This window comes from Carcharhinus amblyrhynchos, chromosome 12 (genome assembly GCF_965287045.1).
Source record: "Carcharhinus amblyrhynchos chromosome 12, sCarAmb.v2.hapA, whole genome shotgun sequence".
Taxonomy (NCBI): domain Eukaryota; kingdom Metazoa; phylum Chordata; class Chondrichthyes; order Carcharhiniformes; family Carcharhinidae; genus Carcharhinus; species Carcharhinus amblyrhynchos.
Window position 1 is genome coordinate 70,294,599 of NC_137335.1, and position 24,785 is coordinate 70,319,383.

A 24,785-nucleotide genomic window follows, 5' to 3' on the forward strand; every position below is an offset into this window, starting at 1 on the left:
ACTCACACCCTGCCCTATCCCTGTAGCCCCATACATTTATTTCCCTAACCTACACATCTTTGGACACTAAAAGGCTGTTTAGCAAGACCAATCCACCCAACCTTTGCATCTTTGGACTGAAGAAGGAAACTGGAGCACCCGGAGGAAATCCATGTAAACACAGGAAGAACATGCAAACTCCACACAGACGATGACCCAATCCAGGAATCAAACCCCTGTCCCTGGTGCTATGAGGCAGCAGTGCTAACTACTGTGCCACCGTGCTGCCCATAGAAACTCACACAGACTTGGGGGGAATACGCAAACTCCACACAAACGGTGACCCAAGGCTGGAATCAAACCCAAGTCCTTGTCACTGCGAGGGAACAGTGCTAACAACTGTGCCACCATGCCATCCAATTGATTTTTTAACTCTCAGAATGCAGCACTGCATACACAATATATTTTGAAATATACTTGGCTGAGGACAAATTACAAAATAAAGGTTACAATGTCCATAAAGGGAAATATGGCGTAGAGCAGTGTACCCAACACAGTGCTCTGCTTTTCGATTAGTGTAAAGCAGATGATAAAAATACACAATTACCTCCGCGTGCAGACGTTCCTTCAAACTTAAAGTTCTCACTGAACACACCACGATTATTTGCATTTAAATGACGTCCACATGAAGAAACATATCTCAGTGAGTATAAGGAAGCAGGGAAGGTAATTGAAATACTCAACACATGCATTTAAATTGTTGGAGAGGGGAATGGAGATGGAAGACTGGAATCAGAGAAAAGTGGTCAGGTGGAAACATACAGCAGGAGGAAGTTACAGACACGCAACAAAGAAATCACATCATGCAGTGCCTGTTTCTCAGGTAAGGAACAGTCACTGAAGGAACCAACATTGTATATGGCGTGAAGTGCACTTGTTCATTCCACACTAGGTTTGCGCACATGGCATATTGATTAGGGTGTTGTGCCATTGTCCAGGGGCATAGTTTTAGGGTCTCTGTGCCCTGTCACACCGTGTGTTTTAACCCTTATGTGGTGGGCAAACGGTGAATCGACTTCTTGTTACTACAATAGTATTTATTCATACAAACAATTAATGTTAATCAACCACACAATTAATATAAGTTTTATTACAGAATACTAAAGTTCAGTACTAGACCTTGACTTAACTTTTGAGTGACTGGCAAGTACCCAGGCAGATATTGGCCTTTATCTGTGTGCAGGTCTCTGTAGTCCTTGGTGTGGTCTGATCCTTTGGTCTGGCCTGATACTCTGACTCTTGTCTTCTTTCTGTTTATGGTCTGGTGGCTCTTTTGGTGGTGGCAGTTGCTGGTGGTGGTCACCATTGTTTTGTTCCTATTGTGTGTGCTCTTCCTTAGGTTGTGCAGAACGTTTTATCCCTCACTGGTTTCGTGCTGTTTTGGGCGGCCTCTTGATTATTACCAATCAATCGATCGGGGTTCAATCACCCTGATCGATGGAGTCCAATCGAGTGCTGCCACACCGTTTTTGGGGTGTGGTATACCCAACGGCCATACCTGTAGGTGCTGGAGGCATGTAGGTCACATACCACGCTCTCAGCTAAGGAGTTCGGGCAGCCCTTCATCTGGTAAACAAGTATGTTTGACCAGAGAGTGATTTTTGTCTTCGAGATGGCCTCTTTCCTGTGTATTCTGTAGTCTGGAGCTGCAACCTATGTATCTCTATCCAATATTCACTTAAGGCTGCAGCCTGTCCATTTGGCCAACTGTCCCAGCATTCTTAGGTGGCCCGTTAGGCCACAAGGGTAAGGGGAGGAGATTCAGAGGGGATTTGAGAAGAAACCTTTTCGCTCAGAGAATGGTGGAATTTGAAATGCACTGCCAGGGAAGGTTGTGAAGGCTGGAAATCTTACAACCTTTAAACAAATATTTGGATGAACACTTGAAATAGCACAACATTCAAGGATATGGGACAAGTGCAGAAAAATGGGATTAGTGTGACTTTAGTGGTAATTATTGTCGGTGCAGACCTGATGTGCCAAAGGGTCTTTTCTGCACTGAATGACTATATGACTCTTTTAGACCCGTGGCCTACAGAAGCCAGAGAACCTACTGATCACTTCTGGTCCCTCCTGCAGCCAGCTGGTATATGGTATGCACAATGCTGCTAGTTCTCTCAGCAGCAGAGCAGCAACCTTAAGAAAATAACGCAATGGAAACCAACAACGAAAGGGCAAGTAAAAATTGCATTAATTATACCTGAATGTGGAGTCAGAAAGAGAGATGATGCTCCTTCTGACTCTACGTTTTAAATGCAGTCGATGTCAAGGAAAATGCAACAAAATGGAGAACAGCCAAATGGTAGGAAGATTGTCCAGATATAGAAAAATGTGAAGGAGAAACACTTTGGAAGTTAAGGCGAGATAAAGCCACAGGGATGATCAAAATCATTGATATCTAGAGGGGTAGAAAGTAATATTGAATTGGTACAGGACTTCAATAGAAAGTTATTGTGTATGATTTGAGGACTCTGATATAGGAAAAACATACAATCAATAAATAACATAGCAAAGATCAATGTTGATTCATTGGGATATTACCATGGATGAGAGTCACAGTTACAAAGAAAATGTTGTAAAGTTAGAGACCCAAGTAGGTTAAAGGGTGACAAATGTTGTCTGCAAGGTTATGAAGAAATGTAATCAAGTAAATATTAATAGCATGTTTTTACCAGTCAGTAAGGTAATAATGAGGGGAAATGAAGATAATCACAATTTAATTCATTAGGAAGTTAGAAAACACATCCTTACAAAGGTTAAGTGCAAATGATCATACGAGTAAGTGATTTAGGAATAGAAGTAGACCCATAAACCCTGTTCTGCTGTTTGACAAGATCATTTTTTTGTTAGTGTCATAAGTAGGCTTACATTGACATTGCAATGAAATGAGTATAAAAATTCTCCTAGTTGCCACACTCCAGTGCCTGTTCGGGTACACTGAGGGAGAATCTAGCATGGCCAAATCACAGAACCAGCACGTCCTTCGGACTGTGAGAGGAAACCGGAGCACCCGAAGGAAACACATGCAGACACAGGGAGAAGATGCAGACCCAAGCCGGGAATCAAACCCAGTTCCCTGGCGCTGTGAAGCAGCAGTGCTACCCATTGTGCCACCACCTTCTCGGTTCAATAAGTCTGACTGATTGCACACTTACATATACAGACTGTGGCTGGTTTCTCTGGGGAATTGGGTCAAGAAGTTGATTTTATTTTAAATAAAGAGTTAGTGCAAATTAAACATTGTATTATTTATTGTGCTGCCAGGATTATAACTCAGAAACACTAACCTAAAGTCTTTTAAAATAGTTTTCAGTCAAAATTTATTTTCTGCACCAGAGCCTTCGTACCAGAGCTTTTATTCAAATCAGCCCGACTGCTGTAACAAACTTTAACCTAGGCTACTAAATCACAATGTATACATTAATCATTTGTTTTTATTCAACTCACAGCTACATTCCTTCGCTCATCTTTCAGTCTAGCTCATGTCTTCATGTGTCCTACGAAGGAGGCCAATGCTGCCAGGGCTGTCTCTACAAATCATTGAATCATGGAATCCTTGCAGTGCTGAAGGAGGCCATTTGGCTCATTAAGCCTGCACCGATGACAAGCCTACCTAGGCTCTTTCCCTGTAACCCCATGTACTTAACCTGCTAAGTTCCCTGACACTAAGGGACAATTTAACATGGCCAATCAACCTAACCCACACATCTTTGGAGTGTGGGAGGAAACCGGAGCACCTGAAGGAAATGCACGCAGACATGGGGAGAACGTGCAAACTCTATACAGATAATCACCCAACGCCAGAATCAAACCTGGGAACCCAGAGCTGTGAGGCAGCAGTGCTAACCACTGTGCCACCATGTCACCCTCGAGTGAGATTTTGGATCTCTGTAATTGATACCTCATGATATCCAGGTGTGCACTCTGCTGCAGATTCAAAGGGTTAAGCTCTGGTGGTAACACAAGGTTTGAGTGCCCAAGGTTTTAATATTCAAAGGGAATAAATCTACAAAATCAAAGATATCATTGGATTTTGCTGGTAAAACAGGATACTAGTTTACTGCCTAAAGGAGTCACATAATATAGAAAATAAGAGCAGGAAATGGCCATTTGGCCCCTCGAGCCTGCTCCACCATTCAATGTGATCATGGCTGATCATCTATTTCAGTGCCACACTTCCACTCTTTCCCCTTACCTCTTTAAGCCTTCACTGTCTAGAAATCTATCTCAAATATATTCAGTAGCTTGAACTCCACAACCTTCTGGGGGAGAGAATTCCACAGATTCACTACCCTCCGAGTAAAGAAATTTCTCTCCTCTCAGTCCCACGTGGACTACTTTGTATCCTGAGACTGTGACCCCTTGTTCCAGCCCCACCCCAGCCATCATCACTGCATCCAGTCTGTCCAGCTCTATCAGAATTTTATATGTTTCAATGGGACTCTCTCTCATTCTCCTAAAGTCCAGTAAATACACGACTAGTCCACCCAATCTCTCCTCAGACGACAATCCTGCCATGGCAGGAATCAATCTTTGTCAGAGAATCATCGAATTCCTACAATGCAGAAGGAGACCTCTCGGCGCATCGAAGCCTACACTGACAATGATCTCATCCAGGGACTATCTCTGTAACCCTACTTATTTACTCTGCCAGTCCCTCTGACACTAAGGGGCCATTTGACATGGCCTATCCACCTACTCACCGCCTCCCGCCCCCCACCACCACTTTCTTTCAGACTGTGGGAGGAAACTGGAGCACCCAGAGGAAACCCATGCAGACGTGGGGAGAACTTGCAAACTCGGCACAGACAGTGACCAAAGGCCGGAATTGAACCTGGGTCTCTGACACTGTGAGGCAGCAGTGCTAACCACCATGCCCTCTACAGCAAGTATAACCTTTCTGAGAATCCCAAGGGTGGCCTGAGATGTGCCAGGATTAACTGCTTTGCATCGAGTTTCTGTATTCAGGCAATTTGTCCACATTAGAGTGAGTAGTAGCTCTGTCACTGAACACTGATCAGGGGGAGGGAGAAAATCAGTTTCTCCCTCCTACTGGTACCACAACTTTAATAAATGTTCATTGTTCCTTGTCCTTCAGCTAACTTCTTGTTCATTTTAAGGGCTTATCCTGAATCCCAACGGCTCTAGGTTTAAGTATTGGCACCAGAAGTATCATGGTCATGAAGTATTTGATTATTTCAGTCCATTTCCATCCCTATAATCTAACTCTCTTGTGGTTTCCAACCGGTTATTTCTTTGGATCCTTTGTTAAAGAGATTACTCAACACGAGAGGTCATAGGATGGAGGGAGAGATTCCCTTCTTGGAATTTATAGGAAGAAATGCAATACATTCTTTATAAACATTTGAGATTTAATTACAAATGGCAAAGGAAAATTCTTCTCTCACTTTGTGAACTTCTGTGATTGTCAAATATTCCCTCTGTCCCAATTTTTCTGACGTGGAGATGCTGGCGTTGGACTGGAGTAAACACAGTAAGAAGTCTCACAACACCAGGTTAAAGTCCAACAGGTTTATTTGGTAGCAAACGCCACCAGCTTTGGGAGCACTGCTCCTTTGTCAGGTCAGTGGGAGTTCTATTCACAAACAGGGCATATAAAGACATAAACTTTGATATTTTGATGAGCTGTAAAGACTCACATTCCAATCATTATTCTGTAAATTGAGTTTGTGTCTTCATATGCCCTGTTTGTGAATAGAACTCCCACTCATCTGATGAAGGAGCAGCGCTCCGAAAGCTGGTGGCGTTTGCTACCAAATAAACCTGTTGGATTTGAACCTAGTATTGTGAGACTTCTTACCCAATATTTCTGACACATAGCCTCACCATTTAACATTAAAGAGGACCGATTCAATTTATTGCAAAATATTATTCATTAACAATACTTAAAGGCATCCATTGAACTTTGCTCCTCCTTTTAACATAAGAACATAAGAAATAGGAGCAGGAGTAGGCCATCCAGCCCTTCGAGCCTGCCCCGCCATTCAATAAGATCATGGCTGATCTGTCGTGTCTCAGTTCCACATTCCCGCCCTCTCCCCATAACCCTTAATCCCCTCGCTTATCAAAAACCCATCAACCCGCGTCTTAAAAGTATTTAGCGAGGCAGCCTCCACCACCTCAATGGGCAGAGAATTCCAGAGATTCACCACCCTTTGAGTGAAGAAGTTCCTCCTCACCTCCGTTCTAAACCACCCCCCCTTTATCTTGAGGCTGTGCCCCCGAGTCCTACTGTCCTTTCTGAGCGGGAAGAGTCTCTCCACCTCTATCCTATCCGGAAAGTTTTCCACTCCAATTGCTTGTAAATTGGCAAATGTTACATCGAAACATAGATACATAGGAACTAGAAGCAGCACCAGGCCATTTGGCCCCTTGAGCCTGCTCTGCCATTCACCTTAATTATGGCTGATCATCGAATTCAATATCCTGATTTCCTCCCTTACTCCCATATCCCTTGATCCCTTTAGCCCCAGGAACTAGATCTAGTTTCTTCTTCAAATCAGACATTGTTTTAGCCTCAACTACATTCTGTGGTTGTGAATTCCACACATTCATCATCCTCTGGGTAAAAAAAATTCTCCTCACCTCAATCCTCAAACTATGACCCCTAGTTCTGGACTCCCTCACCACTGGGAACATTCTTTCTACCCTGTCTAACCCTGTTAGAATCTTATAAGTTCCTACGAGATCCCCTTCTAACTGCAATGAATATAATCCTAACTGATTTTGCCATCGTATCATAGAATTCCTACAGTGCAACAAGGCCATTCGGCCCATTGAGTCTACACCAACAACAATCACACCCAGGCCTTATCCCTACGTATTTACCTGACTAATCCCTCTAGGTTAAGCACCCTGTGACACTAAGGGGCAATTTAGCATTGCCAATCAACCTAATCCGCACATTTTTGGACTGTGGGAGGAAACCTGAACACCTGAAGGGGAGAATGTGCAAGCTCCACACAGATAGTGACCTAAGCTGGGAATTGAACCCACCCCTGGAACTGTGAGGCAGCAGTACTAACCACTGTGCCACCAGGCCGCCCCTTATGACTTAGTGTCTCTTCATATGACAGCCCTGCCATCCCAGGAATCAGCCTCATAAACCTTCAGTGTACTCCCTCTACAGCAAGGATATCCTTCCTCAGAAAAGGACATCAAAACTGCACACAATCCTCCAGGTTTGGCCTCACTAATGTCCTGTACAAGTGCAGCAAAACATCCCAATCCTTATAGTGCTTTTTTCCCCAGAGGGCTATTTAATTGTTCAAATACGTCAGCAGTTCTTTGGGATCGAGGATGACTTGCCTGCATGCTGATTCAATGTGTTCAGAGATGGCCGATGAGTCCACTGTGCCTTCTATAGACTTTGCTACATGTGGGGCAGTTAATGTTTGAAGGATTGAGGAAATTAGTTTATTGAGGGGGGCTGTGTGCTCCTTCTTCTGCCTGGATCTGACCTCTGGGTGCTTCTGTCACCGTCTCTCGAGGTGCCTGGCGGCCTTTCCAGATGCTCCCTCTCCACTTTCAGGGCTGGCAGACCAAGGAATCCCGCAGTAAATATGTTTGCTCTCTTCCCTTTGGAAAATATTTTCTCTCTCTCTTGACAAACTTCAGAGTTGAGCAGTTGGGTTGGGAGTCGAGAGTCAGCACAAGTGCTGTGACCCACTGGTGGCAGAATGGTTAGCACTGCTGCCTCACAGCTCCAGGGACCCAGGTTTGATTCTGGCCTTGGGTGACTGTCGGGAGTTTGCCTGTTTTCTTTGTTGTCAGTGCCTGTTTCCCTCCGGATGCTTCAGTTTGCTCTCACAGTCCAAAGATGTGCAGGTTAGGTGGGTTGGCCATGGGAAATGTATGGGGTTACAGGGATAGGACAGGGGAGAGGCCCTGGTAAGGTACTCTGTCAGAAAGTCGGTGCAGACTCGATGGACCAAATGGCCTCTTCTGCACTGTCAGGATTTTGTGATTCTATTTTGTGATTAATGTCTTACTGTTGAAACTGTTGGTTTTTGGAGAACTTGTTGACATTAAGCCACCTATTGTACCAATGGATTTGAAGGATTTTGTGGAAATTTGCAGATCTTGCTGGTGGTTATTCTCCTTGCAGTGCCTCCTGCAGATTGCCCAAGTTTCTGACGATATAGGAATGCTGGGATCATTGCTGACTTTGCCTCACTTTTTTGCTCTTATCCTTGAATACACTTTTCCTCAGTCGTCTAAAAGTAAGCTGGCACATTGGAGATGGTGATCAATTTCTACATCTCAAATAATTCCAACTGGAGGTGGAACCATTTGGGTATTAGATGAGAAGTCTTTTTAAGTTGTGGAGATTGTTTTCGTGCAACAGCAGTCATACATTTAGAGAAAGAAGGCTGCTGAATCAGAAGGTACAGAGAATGGTGTGGGATATAAAAAACCAGAAGTAGCCACTTGGCTGAGCTAGTCCATTTCCTTTTATTCGTTCATTGGACATGGGTGTCACTGGCCAGCCTTTATTGTCCATTCCTAGTTGCATTTGGAGGGCAGTTCACAGTCAACCACATTGCTGCAGTTCTGGAGTCACATGTAGGCTAGACCAGGTAAGGAAGGCAGGTTTTCTTCCCTAAAGGACATTAGTGAACCAGATGGGTTTTTCTGGCAACCGACAATGGTTTCATGGTCATCAGTATTTCAGTTTATTTATTAGTGTCACAAGTAGGCTAACATTAACACTGCAATGAAGTTACTGTGAAAATCCCCTAGTTGCCACACTCCGGCACCTGTTCAAGTACACTGAGGGAGAATTTAGCACAGCGAATGCACCTAACCAGCATGTCTTTTGGACTGTGGGAGGAAACCGGAGCATCCGGAAGAAACCCACGCAGGCATGAGGAGAACGCACAGATAGTGACCCAAGCCAGGAATCGAACCCGGGTCCCTGGCACTGTGAGGTAGCAGTGCTAACTGCTGTGCCACCATACTGTCCCATTATTACATAGCTGATTTTCTTTATTAATAGTTCAGCGATAATACCATTAGGCAATTGCCTCCCCATGCTGTACTGACGGATGAGGAAGCCTATCTGCCCCATCTTACTTCATCCAACCACAGGGGTCCCCTTAGTCCTTCGTTGTTTTGCCAGATTTCTCCTTGTTCCATTGCAAGTTTTTTGCCTCCCAGTTAACTGCTCGAGAGCCATTTTCATTGTTGATCAGCCTATGTGAAGCGCTGCTGGCTGAGATAAGTCCGAAGGTTACCTTTTATTAACGCGAGCTTTGCTTCATTTGTCCAATTCTACTAAAAGAGTGTTCAGGATTAACATTTTACAGACCATTTACTTTTTCATGATGCTTTTATCGTTCTGACATTTTCAGCTACTGTCTCTAGGCTGTCTTGGCAAACAAAGGTAAATGCGGATAATGCAAACCAATGCCTATAGCACACACCATGAACCCACAGAAAAATAAAATGTAAGGGTTGATAGCCTCAAGCAGAACATAAGAACATAAGAACATAAGAAATAGGAGCAGGAGTAGGCCATCTGGCCCTTCGAGCCTGCCCCGCCATTCAATAAGATCATGGCTGATCTGTCGTGGCTCAGTTCCACTTTCCCGCCCTCTCCCCATAACCCTTAATCCCCTCTCTTATCAAAAACCCATCAACCCGCTTCTTAAAAATATTTAGCGAGGCAGCCTCCACCACTTCAACGGGCAGAGAATTCCAGAGATTCACCACCCTTTGAGTGAAAACATGTCCTTTAGAAAGCCCTCTTCATCTGAAAAGATATCTTGACAATGTTCTCGGCAATGTGGGATAATGTTTCAGGACTTCTTGTTTGGAGGGCAGAGAGAAGTGATTTCTCTGGAGCCTGAGTAATGTGACACATGAAGGGTTTTATTCTCCTGCAAGCAGGCATTCTATTTGAACCACCTAGACTGGATTGTATTTTCAATTACAAGTAGATGCCGCAAACTGTCAGGAATCTTCCATTCTCTCCTCGTCAAGGTAAGTGCTACAGTCTTGGCTAAGGATTGCAATGAAATGATGCGACCACAGCAAATCTGACCTAACAAGGGCAATAATTAATTAATGATAATTGAATTAATCAAATGCAGTTTTTATTATGAGACTCAATGATCTCCACTTCTTATTGGCAAATCCCATTCCTTTAATTTACAATCCCAACCATTCAATTACAAAGTTCCTTGACATGTTACATTTACTCAATCACATTGCATTGGAAACTGTCCTTTATTCACCAAAAGCTTTGTTGATTATCCATAAAACTTCTCAGTTCCCTATCTGTTTTGTTATTTGTTAGTAAATTACCCTCACTGAGCCCAGTTGGGTTTTAATAGCAATTTGAAAATCCTGGTCATTTTCTTCTTGCTGCCAGCCTACATGTTATCAGATTTATTGGTTTCCGCCTTACATCAATTGGCACCTTATAATCTTGGGGTGGCATGGTGCCACAGTGGTTAGCATTCCTGTCTCACAGTGCCAGGGACCCGGGTGGATTCCCGGCTTGGGTCAGTGTCTTTGTGGAGTCTGCACATTCTCCCCATGTCTGCACGGGTTTCTTATGGGTGCTCCGGTTTCCTCCCACAGTCTGAAAGACATGCTGGTTAGATGCATTGACCATGCTAAATTCTCCCTCAGTGTACCCAAACAGGCGCTGGAATGTGGCGACTAGGGGATTTTCACAGTAACTTAATTTCAGTGCTAATGTAAACCTACTTGTGACGCTAATAAATAAACTTTGTGGTTCAGCTTTGTGCATTTGTATAACTCTTGAAGAAAGAGGAAAGATGTGCATTTATGGCATGCTTTTGAAGACCACCAGACATCTTAAAGCAGTTAACAAGGAACAAATTACTTTGATGCTGTGTAATCACTGTTAAAATGGAGCTGTCATTTTACGCACAGCAAGCTCCCACAAAGATACTGTGACAATTGTTCCAATTCACTGTGCAAAGGTGGAATCTGGAATTGGATTTTCCCGGACAAAGGTTTATTCACATAGCCCAGTGAACGAAGGCACTCCCTTTCCCTCCCCTAACACAGATAGAAACAGGCTCATACACTTAAGAATAATGTCCTAATCTTTCACCAATTAGCAACAGATGCTCACTCTTGTTACAATAGTAGAATCATAGAATCCCTGCAGTGCAGAAAGAGGCCATTCGGCCCATTGCATCTGCACCAACCACAATCCCACCCTGACTCCATTCCCGTAACCCCATATATTTACCTGGCTAATCCCCCTAACTCTAGGGTCAATTTAGCATGGCTAATCAACCTAACCTGCACATCTTTGGACTGTGGGAGGAAACCGGAGCACCCGGAGGAAACTCATGCAGACATAGGAAGAATGTGTGAACTCCACACAGACTTCACACAGACCCAAGGCCAGATTTGAACCCGAGTCCCTAGCGCTGTGAGGCAGCAGTGTTCACCACTGAGCCACCGTGCCGCCCGTTTTCACTGCAACAGGATTGCAATGTGAATGACAATGATCAGCTAACCATTTTCTTGTGATGCCTATTGAGGGATAAACATTGGTCAGAACACTGGAGGTATCTCTGCCATTCTTCAAAATATTATCACGGGATATATTGCATGCAGTTTAGTGCCAAGAGAAAGCATGACTGACAGTGCAGCACTCCCTGGGTACTGCACTAGAGTGTCAGCCTTGATTATTGTGCTCAAGCCCTGGAGTGGGACACGAACCCGATTCTTTGTTGCTCAGAAACTTTTTTATTCATTTGTGGAATATGGGCCTCACTGGTAGGCCAGCATTTATCGCCCATCCCTCTTTGCCTTTGAGAAGGTGGTGGTGAGCTGCCTTCTTGATAACTGAGTGACTTGCTAGGTCATTTCAGAGGGAAGTTGTGAGTCAACCACTTTGCTGCTGTTCTGGAGTCACATGTAGGCCAAACCAGGTTAGGATGGCAGATTTCCTTTCCTAAAGGACATTTGTAAACCAGCTGGGTTTTTCTGACAATTGATAATGGTTTTCATCAGTAAATTCTTAATTCCACATTTTCAAGTTAAATTCAAATTCCACCATCTACCGTGGCTGGAATCGAATCCAGTGTCCCCAGAACATTAATTCATTTTTGGATTGATAGTCTGGTCATGATCCCACAAGGCCATTGTCTTTCCTAGTGTTACCAAATGAGCCACAGCTGAAATATTCCAGTAAAGCAAGCTTCAAGTTAAATCCCTCCCACTTGGAGTTCTGTGAGGGTTCTTTCCCATTTTACTCGCAATCAGAGCCTGGCACCATAGCTTCCTGAGAAATACTGTAAAGACTTCCAAACTCTCCCTCTCATTAATTAATCCATTTGTAATACAGAACAAAGAACAAAGAAAATTACAGCACAGGAACAGGCCCTTCGGCCCTCCAAGCCTGCACCGACCATGCTTCCCAACTGAACTAAAACCTCCTACCCTTCTGGAGACCATATCCCTCTATTCCCATCCTATTCATGTATTTGTCAAGACAGCCCTCAAAAATCTCTATTGTATCTGCTTCCACTAACTCCCCCAGCAACGAGTTCCAGGCACCCACCACCCTCTGTCTAAAAAACTTGCCGCGTACATCTTCTTTAAACGTTGTCCCTTGCACCTTAAACCTGTAGTAATTGACTGTTCTGCCCTAGGCAAAAGCTTCTGACTGTTCTTACTATATAGGTTTAATTATTTGTGCTGTATGAAATTTTTTGTTGTGTTTTTCGGTTTCATGTATTTGCGCCAAAAAAATGAGACCAGAAGTTCTGGCTTGTGCCGATTGGTCCCATGACCTGATTGCCTCCAATCTGAAGTGGAATTAGTGGGATGTCCATATTTTTTTCCATTAAGTAGCATTTTATTATTATAAGTTAATCATTATACCCAAAAAGCTTTTACAGGCTGGCAGATAAAGACGTGAAGTTGTAAAATCGTAAGAGATTCAGTTTGATTACAGAATCTAATATCTAACTTAAAACACAAGAGTAATAGTTGGCAAAAGCCCAAACTATACCATAGTTTCCATTAACCCAGCAAGTTTATTTGGAGCACGTGGGTGTTTGATGGAAGTGGATAAGGGAATATCTATTCGCTTGCAAATGAATATTTACATGGTTTTGGCAAGTCCCTGTGTTGTGTTTTTGTAATGGAAACCAAAAGAGGTGTTATAAATGCACCAATCATTCACAAAGTATTGGTAACCACGTTGTGGATTCAGGCACATAAGAACAGATATGCATGAACAGAAAACTTGAAAGCACTGGGCATTTTCTTCACAGGTTCAAGTGAACTGGATTATGTGACACGGTTCCTTTCTAGAATCCCTACATTACAGAAGGAGGCCATTCAGCCCATCAAGTCTGCACTGGCCACAATCCCACCCAGGCCCCACCCCCATAACGCCATGCATTTACCCTAGCGAGTCCCAGAGGAAACTGGAGCATCCAGAGGAAACCCACACAGACTCAGGGAGAACGTGCACACAGTCAGTGACCCAAACTGGGAATCGAACCCTGGAGCTGTGAGACTCTGAGTAACAAAGGATTTGATTCATGTTCCACTCCAGGGCTTGAGCAGAAAAGTCAAGGCTGACACTCTAATGCAGCACCAGGAGAGCACTGCACTATCAGTGATGCTTACTCTTGGGTAAGGTGTTAAACTGGATGCAATATATCCCGTGACAATATTTTGAAGAATGGAGGAGTTATCTCCAGGATTCTGGCCAAGGTTTATCCCTCAAAAAGTTAACTTAAAGAATGTATTTCTATTATATTAGCTGAAAGTTGCATGAGTCCATCCTGAACAGTTCAAATGGTGAAAAGATCCTACAAGAGGTTCATGAAATATATACTGAATTTGTGATCAAATTTGTTACTTAGAAACATACTAAATAGGAGCAAGAACAGGCCATTCAATCCTTTGACCCTACTCTGCCATTTATTTTAACCATGGTTAATTATCCAACTCATAAACTGTTCCCACCTTACCTTTGATCCCTTTAGCCCCAAGAACTAGATCTATTTCCTTCTTGCAAAATACAATGTTTTGGTCTCAACTGCTTTCTGTAGTCATGAATTCCACCGGCTCACCGTTCCATGGGTGAAGAGACTTCTACTCATCTCAGTCTTGAATGTTTTACCCTGTATCCTAAGACTATAAGCCCTAGTTCTAGACTCCCTCGTCAGTGGAAACATCAGGTTACCTGGAAGTCGATGCTTTGATTTGTCATTCAACATCGACCAATTTGTGAAGAAGACTCCAGTGAGTTATAAATCACAGCCATTTTTTATAGGTTTAGTTTTATTTGTGTCACAAGTAGGCTTGCATTAACACTGCAATGAAGTTACTGTGAAAATTCCCCAGTCGCCACACTCCGGTGCCTGTTCGGGTACACTGAGGGAGAATTTAGCACAGTCAATGCACTTAACCAGCACATCTTTCGGACTGTGGGAGGAAACTAGAGTACCCGAAGGAAGCCCACGTGGACACGAGGAGAACTTGCAGACTCCATACAAATAGTGACCCAAGGCCAGAATTGAACTGGGGTCTCTGGTGCTGTGAGGCAGCAGTGATAACCACTGTGCCACCGTGCTGCCCATTTGACAATGCCGGCACTGAATTTTGTCCACTACTTTCCCTGGAATTGGCCAACCCATTTAATTTTACAAAGTCAAAACCTGTTCAATAAAACATTTCATGTACTTGTTTCAAAGAGAAGCAAATTACTTTTTTATAAGGTGATGAAGCCAGAGGAGATAAGAGGAAAAATCAACAAGAAAAGCGTATTTGATCTACCATTGTCTGTCCCTCGAGAAGTTGAACTCTTGACTTATAGTAACCGACTGTAGTTTGAGCTGTCATTTTATTTAGCCTTGAATCCAAAAGGTTGACATTAGTGCCAAATGTATTAACATGATCAAATAATATTTCTTCACATCCTTTATACCAGATGTGCCAAACCCTTTACTTTCAATCACTTGACAGGGAGGTATCTAGAATTCGGAGGGGGGGGGTCTTTGTTTCGAAGTAAGAGGCCTCCCATTTTAGATAGAGATGAGATCATAAGACCATAAGGCATAGGAACAGCATTAGGCCATTCGGCCCATCAAGTTTGCTCCATTCAATCATGGCTGACATGATTCTCATCCCCATTCTCCTGCCTTCGCCCCGTAACCCTTGATCCCCCTATTGATCAAAAACCTACTTATCTCTGTCTTAAAGGCTCTCAATGCACTGGCCTCTACAGTCCTCTGTGGCAATGAGTTCCACTGTTTCACCACCCTCTGGCTGAAGAAATTCCTCCTTTGCTCATTTTAAAAGTGGCATCCCTTCACTTTGAGGTTGTGCCCTCAAGTTTTAGTCTCTCCCTCTGGTGGAAACATCCTCTCCACATCTCTCAGAAGGTCATTATCATTTACAATTCTCATTCCCAGTGAGCAGTGGAGGCTGCATCATTGAATGTATTCAAGGTGGAGTTAGATTTTGATTGACGAGGGAGTGGTGGATTATAAGGGGCAGACAGGAAAGTGGAGTTAAGGTTACAGTCAAATCAGCCAGGATGGCACAGCGGTTAGCACTGCTGTCCAACAGCGCCAGGGATCCGAGTTCAATTCTGGCCTCGGGTCACTGTCTGTGTGGAGTTTCTTCCAGGTGCTCAGGTTCCTCCCATAATCATGAGATTTGCAGGTGCAATACCTATGATAAATTGCACCTTCGTCTTCCGAGATGTGTCAGTTAGGTAGATTGGCCATGGTAAATTATCCCTTAGTGTCCCAAGATGTCTAGTTTAGATGGATTAGCCATGGTAAATGTGTGGGGTTACAGGGATAGGGTGAGGTGAAGGCCAGGATAAGATACTCTGTCAGAGAGTCGGTGCAGGCTTGATGGGCGGAATGGCCTCTTCTGCACTGTAGGAATTCTATTATATAAAAGGATCTTATTGAAGGGTGGCGCAGACTCAAGGGGCCAAATGGCTTACTCCTGCTTCTATGTCAGATGTTCTTAGGCTTTTACATGCTTAAATGCCTTCTGGGTGGGACAGTGGTACAGCGGTTAGCACTGTTGCTTCACAGCGCCAGGTTCAATTCCCGGCTCGGATCACTATATGTCTGGAGTTTGTACATTCTCCCTGTGTCTGCATGGGTTTCCTTGGCGTGTTCCGGTTTCCTCCCACAGTCCAAAGACGTGTGAATTAGGTGCATTGGTCATGCTAAATTGACCCTTCATGTCCCGAAATGCATAGGTTAGAGGGCATAGTGGGGTAAATATGTGGGGTAACAGGGATAGGGCCTGGGTGGGTTGTCAGTGCATGCTTGATGGGCCGAATGGCCTCTTTCTGCACTGTAGGGATTCTATGATTCATTAAAATATTAAACAGATTTTTAATACTTTGTTATCAGTATTGCATTTCAACCCATTTGTCCAGCAACAACCTTCTCCCTGGATTAGAAGGTTGTGGATTCAGGGCTGAGTGCAGAATGTGCACATAACCCAGATCAATGCTCAAGCATTTACCAAAGTTACAGCACTGTACAGCCTGTTTGTCCGTCTGTGTCGGTGTTTAGCCTACATGCCAGCAAATACTTCTAATTTACATTACCCACCCCAGTTCTCTTATCCCTTAATCAATTTCCTTTTCCTCATCCTGCTATCCAGTCTAATCCTCAGTATTAATCCAGCTTTGCCCCAATCACCATAACCACAAAGTTCTCTGTTTCCAAACATCTGGTATTTAAACTTGTACCGATGGTCCCTCATCTCGGCTGTAACACTGAGAGAAAGTTGCAAGGCTGACGTTACCATCTTTTTGAAGGTGACTCAAACCCGTTCAAAGCAGATACAAAACATCACAAGGCAGAATTCGAGGAGGAGCAGGAAATCTTGAACTGTAACCACATGTGTTGTTTATTTATTAGCTTTCTATTGATGGGCCTTGTTGAAAATTGCCAGCTGTGTTTACCTGCATAACTGTGGCTGCAGTGAATCAAAACCATTAGTCACAAGGCACTTTGGGACATCAAGAGACTACCAGGCATGAAGTAAAGGGATAAAGTCCTGCCTTGCTGTTAATTCCAGCCAATTGTTAATCCCTTGCAATTTACTTTTCACTAATTTAATTTTATGTTGAACACAAATATGTTTCTCTTCATCTGTGGGATGACACGGCGGCACAGTGGTTAGCACTACTGCCTCACAGAGCCAGTGACCCAGATCAATTCCTAGCTTGGATGACTGTTGGGTAGAGTTCATACATTCTCCCTATGTCTGCATAGCATTCCTCCGGGTGCTCCAGTTTCCTCCCATAGTCCAAAGATGTGTGGGTTAGGTGGATTGGCCATGCTAAATTGCCCTTTTGTGTCAGGGAGACTGGCTAGGGTAAATGCATGGGGTTATGGGGATAGGGCCTGAGTGGGATTGTGCTTTTTTCTGCACTGTATGATTTTATGATTCTAAGGAGAGCAGAACAATGCACATTACCACAAGTTTCATTTCATCGAATCTTAAGCAAACTTATAGAACCATTACAGAACAAGGCCATTCTGCCCATTGAGGCTGCATCGACTCTCTAACAGAGTATCTTACTCAGCTCCTGTCCCCCTAACTCCACATATTTATCCCACTAATCCCCATTACCTATTTTGGGACACTAAGGGGCAATTTAGCATGGCTAATCCCCGTAGTTTACACATCTTGTACATTAAGGGCAATTTAACATGGCCAATCCTTCTAATCCGTACATCTTTGGATACTCATGCAGACATGGGGAGAATGTGCAGTCTCCATACAGACTGTCACCCAAGGCTGGAATTGAAGCCAGGTCCCTGGCACTGTGAGGCAGCAGTGCTAACCACCATGCCACTTTGCCGCCCATCTAATCTGGGATTCAGCATGGGGAATTGAAGCCAGGTCCCTGGCAATGTGAGGCAGCAGTGCTAACCACCATGCCACTTTGCCGCCCATCTAATCTGGGATTTAGCATGGGCACTGGGGCCTTTTTTCTTGGAGCGTAGAAGGCTTTGGCATGATATTACAGATGTCTATAAAATAACAAGGGCATAAATCAGCTGGATAGTCAACATTTTTTCCTAAAGGTAGGGGAGACTAAAACTAGAGAGTATAGGTTTAAGGTGAGAGGGCAGAGACACAAAAAGGTCCAGAGGGGCAATTTTTTCACACAGGGAGTGCTGAGTGTCTGAACAAGCTGCCAGAGGTAGTAGTAGAGGCAGGCACAATTTTGTCTTTTAAAAAGCATTTAGACGGTTACATGGGTAAGTCAGATATAGAGTGATATAGGCCAAACGTGGGCAACTGGGACTAGCTTAATGGTTAAAAAAAAGAGATGGCATGGACAAGTTTGGCTGAAGGGCCTGTTTCCATGCTGTAAACCTCTGTGACTCTATGACTTCCCTGCTATTCCTTCGGAATCAAATTCCTCACCTCAGGAATCTTGCCACTATATTCTCACCTCTGCAATCCAATACTCCAGGAGTACTTTAACAGGACATATTTGGAATCCAAATTCTCAACAATGGAATGGAAAAGCGTACTGCTCCAAGTAAAGGACAGTAAGAGGAATAAGGTAATGAGTCAGAATAAACTGAGGATTTCCAGTAGTTCAGCAGACCTGATTACAATGAGTTTTAATGTGAGAGAGATGAGTATAGTTATCCAGTACTTCATAGGAGATTCATCAGCCCACTCTGCCCATAGGTTACACTGCTCTTTTCCAAACACCTAGAGTAACCTGGAAGAACTTAAGCTGTAAGAATTAAAGTAGTGCACAATGGTTTCCTTCTGCCAAGTCCAAGTATCACATCCCATATTGTCCCAGAAAAATATCTCCAGCAGAGTTTTGGAGTGAAGGGACATTCCTTTAAAACCGAGATGAGGAGGAATTTCTTCAGCCAGAAGGTGGTGAATCAATGGAAGTTGTTTCCGCCGAGGGCACTGGATGCCAGGTCATTGATATCTTTAAGACAGAAGTGGCTAGGTTCTTGATCCATAAGGGGGTCAAGGATTACGGGGAGAAGGCGGGAGAATGGGGATGAGAATCATATCAGCCGTGATTGAATGGCAGAGCAGACTCGGTGGGCGGATTGGCGTAATTCTGCTTCTATATCTTATGGCCTTGACTCTCATTGATCACCAAGGACTGAGGAGCTCTGTTGTATATTCCCACCCCTCTGCCCCACCCCTCGCCCAACCCCCCTACACCAGCCCCTCCCTCCCCTCAGGGAAGCTTCAATGCTGAGAACCTCGACCAAGATACAAATCGGGAGCAAATGGTAATTTATTTTTCATGGAACTTTTCTGAATTACCATTTTCAGACAGTTAGTTGAGAAGTGCACTGAGCATATCAGCACAATCCTTACTAATCAAAGGCTAGTCTGAAGGCAAAACTGTAATATCGGGCTGTGTCTGTGACAGCTTATGAAAGAAATTTCTGTTCTCTCTCCTCCTTGCTTTGAAGGAGTGTGAGAACATTGTAAAGAATGAGCGGCATAGGCTTTGATTTATTTCATCTGTCCCACACATCAAGCACTTGAGCATCCCGCAGTCAATGATGGAACATTCAAGAGGCGCCTTAATAAACAAAGCTGCTTTTAATGTGTAAATGAGAAATGCTTCGCTCTGCCATTCAACACATTTTCCCAATTCCAGTTATCAATGACAATCCAGGGTAGAATAATTCAAGCTCTGAATCTTTAACAAAGTTCTCAGGAAGTCAAATGAGGTGATCAGGGACTAGCTCCTTCAAGCCTGTTGAAGAATTTGAAGGGCATAAATATTGTGCGTCACTTCATAACGAAAGGACATGAAGTGTCCTTTCTATGCAACTGCAAAGAAGATGCAAACACATTGTGCAGCTGAGAAAAATCAACTGTAAATATGCCTCTTGTCTTCATGCCATGATAGGAAAAGTTCAAGAAGGCCCGATCTTTATTAAAGATTAATGTGAGAATTGGATCTATTCATGGAACACAAATTTCCCTCAGGCTTCAATACACAGCATTGCTATTGCTGTTGAGCAACACACATTTTAGAAGTGGCTCAGTGGTTAGCACTGCTGCCTCACAGCGCCAGGGACCCGGGTTCGATTCCCAGCTTGGGTCACTGTCTGCGTGGAGTTTGCACATTCTCCCTATGTCTTCCTCCGGGTGCTCCAATTTCCTCCCACAGTCCAAAGATGTGCAGATTAGGTGGATCAGCTATGCTAAACTGCTCCTTAGAGTCAGCGGGAGTAACAGGGTAAATATGTGGGGTTACGGGGATAGAACCTGGGTAGGACTGATGTTGGTGCAGGCTCGATGGGCTGATTGGCCTCCTTCTGCACTGTAGGAATTCCATGGTTCTATTCTAAGTGTTAAATCAATCACTGCTTCACTTTAGGTCTCAATCCTGACTACTTCCATTACATGAAGGGGGGCGCGTAGGGTGTTACAATAGTTACAATGTAACCATTGAAATTATTTCACAAGTTTATTTATTAGTGCCACATATGGAGATAAACCCTGAGCAAAATACCACCAGTAGAATATTAAGTTTAAGTTTTAACTTTATTTACGGGTTTCACAAGTAGGCTTACATTAACACTGCAGTGAAGTTACTGTGAAAATCCTGTAGTTGCCACACTCTGGCGCCTGTTCGGGTACACTGAGGAAGAATTCAGCATGACATTTCAGACTGTGAGAGGAAACCGGTGCACCTGGACGAAACCCATGCAGACACAGGGAGAATGTGCAGACTCCGCATAGACATAAGCTTGTTATGGACAAGGAAGTAGAAAAGCTGCAAAAATAAGTTTTGGATTGAAGGACAGTGGATTTTAGTAATATAAGACAGGATCTGGCCAAGATAGATTGGGAACTGCTACAAATGGGAAAATCTACAGAAGAGCAGTGGGGCGCATTCAAAAATGGAAGGGGAGGGCGCAAGCCCAGCATGTTCCCAGCATATAGGCAAAACAAGCCCAGAGACTCAAGATACTCAGGATACAATGAAAAGGAAAAGAAAGGCTTTTAAAAAGTACAAGGGAAGCAAATCAGTGGAGGCATTAGTGAGGTACAGAAAGTGCAGGGTGGAGCTTCAGAAATCAATTAGGAATGCAAAGAGGGGATATGAGAAAGCTCTGGCTGGTAAAAGTAGGGACAGTCCCAAAATAACCTATAATATATCAATGGGAAGAAGATAATCAGGGAAAGAGTACGGCCCATTCAGAACCAAGTGGGCAATCTGTGGGTGGAACCAGAGGGCATTGGTAGAGTGTTGAATGAATACTTCATAATTGTCTTCACCCAGGAAAATGAGGACGATGGTTTGGGATTCAGGGAGAAAGACTATGAGGTTCTTGAGCAAATTGACATAGGGAAGGATAAGGTATTGGAACCAATACCTTAACTCCAGGGGAGGTACCAGACAATTGGAGAACAGCTAATGTGGTTCTGCTATTTAAGAAAGTTTGTAGAGATAAACCAGGGAACCACAGACCAATGAGTCTCACATAGTGGGAGTGAAACTATTAGAGTAACTTCTGAAGAAGAACATTTATCTCCATTTGGAGAGGCAACGCTTGATCAGGAATAGTCAGCAAGGCTTTGTCAGAGGAAGGTCATACCTAACAAATTCAATGGATTTTTTTGAGAACCTAAGTGTATAGACAAGGGTAATGCGATAAATGTAGTTTATATGGATTTCAGGAAAGCCTTTGACAAGGTCTCACACGCGAAGCTTGTAAAGAAGATAAATTCATATGACATACAGCATAATTTGACAAAGTCGATTCAAAATTGGCTCACTTGTAGGAGATAGAGTGTGATGACAGAAGGTTGCTTTAGTGATTATAAGCTAGCGTTCAGCGGTGTACCACAGGACTCTGTGTTGGGCCCCCTACTATTTGTTATTTATATAAATGACATTTGTGACTATGTGGGGAGTAGGATTGGTAAGTTTGAGGATGACACAAAGATTGGATGGGTGGTTAATAGTGATGATGTGGGTATGCCGGCGTTGGACTGGCGTAAACACAGTAAAAAGTCTGACAACACCAGGTTTTAGTCCAACCTATTTATTTGATAATATACTCGCAAGCTTTTGGGTTAGCCCCTTCGTCAGGTGAATGGAGAGTTCTGGCCAGAACTCTCCATTCACCTGACGAAGGGGCTAACCCGAAAGCTTGCGAGTATATTATCAAATAAATAGGTTGGACTAAAACCTGGTGTTGTCAGACTTTTTACTGTGGTTAATAGTGAGGCAGAGTGTCTTGGGCTAAGATATAGACAGAATGGTCAAATGGGCAGATAAGGGGCAGATGGAATTTATCCCTGAAAAGTGTGAGGTGATACACTTTGGATGAGTAATTTGACAAGGAAATATTTAATGAATGGTAGGACACTAGGGATTTCTATGGAACCAAGGGATCCTGGCATGTTTGTTCACAGATCTCTAAATGTGGAAGGGCATATTAGTAGGGTGGTGAAAAAGACATATGGGACACTTGCCTTTATCAGTCGAGGTATAGGTTACAAAAGCAGGGAAGTCATGTTGGAGTTGGAATAGAATTTTGGTGAGATCACAACTAGAGTTGTGTGCAGTTCTAGTCGACACATTATCGGAAGGATATGTTTGCATTAGACGGAGTGCAGAGGAGATTCACCAAGTTGCTGTGTGAGATGGAACATTTAAATTGTGAAGGGGGGGTTGCATAGCTTAGCTTGTTTATGTCGGGGCAGAGAAGACTGAGGGTGACCTGATAATGGTGTGCAAGATTATGAGAGATATGGACAGAGTGGATGAGGAACAGCTGTTCCCCTTAGTTGAAGGGCCAGTCACAAGGGGACATAGGTTCAAGCTGAGCAGCAGGGGGATTAGGGGAGATGTGAGGAAAGACTTTTTACCCAGACAGTGGTGTTGGCCTGGAATGCGCTGCCTGGGAGAATGGTGGACACAGGTTGCCTCACATCCTTTAAAAAATATCTGGATGAGCACTTGGCACATCGTAACATTCAGGGCTATTGGCCAAATGCTGGCAGATGGGAGGGTTCAGGTGTTTTTCATGTGTTAGTTTGGACTTGATAGGCCAAAGGGCCTCTTCTGCACTGTATGATTTTATGATATAGACCCAAGCTGGAAGTTGAACCTGGGACCCTGGCACTCTGAGGCAGCAGTGCTAACCATTGTACCACCATGCCACCCAAGTCTCCTGCCAATATCTTGAAGAGAGTGAGGCATAGAGGTGGCAGCAGATAACAACATATTGGATGGGGTATGTCGAGAGCTGTCTGCAGACAGTGAAGTAAGGAAAATGAGTGAATAGTAGTGAGAGACTGTGAAAGAAAGGAGATGGAGAAAAAGTAATGGGAAACAAAATGGAGAGATGACACTATAGGCCTGGAGAAAGAACAAATGGGTCAACAGTGGTGAAAGAGAAAGAACATTTCAAAAGGATAGAGAATGTTTTCAGTTGCACTGAAGGGTAATTGATGCACGGCAGATGGTGGAATTCAATAAAAAAAATTTGGAATTAAGAATCGATTGATGACCATCATTGATTGTCGGAAAAACCCATCTGATTCACTCATGTTCTTTAGGAAAGGAAATCTGCTCTCCCTCCCTGGTTTGGCCTACGTGTGACTCCAGAGCCGCAGCAATGTGGTTGACTCTCAACTGCCCTCAGAAATGACCTAGTCATAATAAATGGTGGTCAGCTAGCAAGCCCCATGTCCCACAAATGAATAAAAAAAGAGAAATTAAATATGGAGGCATTATGAAATAGGAGTGAGAGAGGGAAAACTCAGTGGTGGTTTCAAGAAGTCTAGGGTATATGAGTGAAGGCGAATATGAATAGAAAACATATTGTAATTTCTATTCTTTACACACATTTCCATTAGACCTGGTAAATATCTCAACACAGAATCATAGAATCATAGGATCACTATAGTGCAGAAGGAGGCCATTCAGCCCACTGAGCCTGCACCAACAACAATCCCATCCGGGCCCTATCCCCAACATGTTGGGGATTTAATATTTCACCACATAATCAAAGAACAAAAGAAGAACAAGGAACAGTATATCACAAGAACAGGCCCTTCGGCCCTCCAAGTCTGCACCGATCATGATGCTTGCCTAAACTAAAACTGTATGCACTTACAGAGTTTGTATCCTCCATTCCCATCCTTTTCATGTATTTGTCTAGTTGCCACTTAAGTGCTGTTAATTTACTTGCTCCCACCACCTCCCCAGGCAGGTCATTCCAGACATTCACCACCCTCTGTGTAAAAACCTTGCCTCGCACATCTCCTCTAAACTTTTCCCCATGAACCTTAAACCTATGTCACCTAGCACTTGACTTTTCTACCTTAAGAAAGAGCATTTGACTATCTAATCTATCTATGCTACTCATAATCTTGTAAACCTCTATCCGGTCACCCCTCAACCTCTATCGTTCCAGTAAGAACAAATTGAGTTTATCCAATCAGTACATTATTCATAAATGTCTCGGAACTTTCAACAAAAGACACCACTAAAAGTTAGGCTCGATCTTCATTGTACATATAATTACATATTTAACTTATGAAACAATAATTTTTTTCTACACTGCTGTACGAACGGTGATTAAGAAATCAATACAATTCTTAAAACTCACATCACAATGATGCATTGAACCCATAATAAGCCTGAACGCAAGGTCTAAATCTTACTCAGAGGCAAAAAATTGTTATGCCAGGGCAATAAT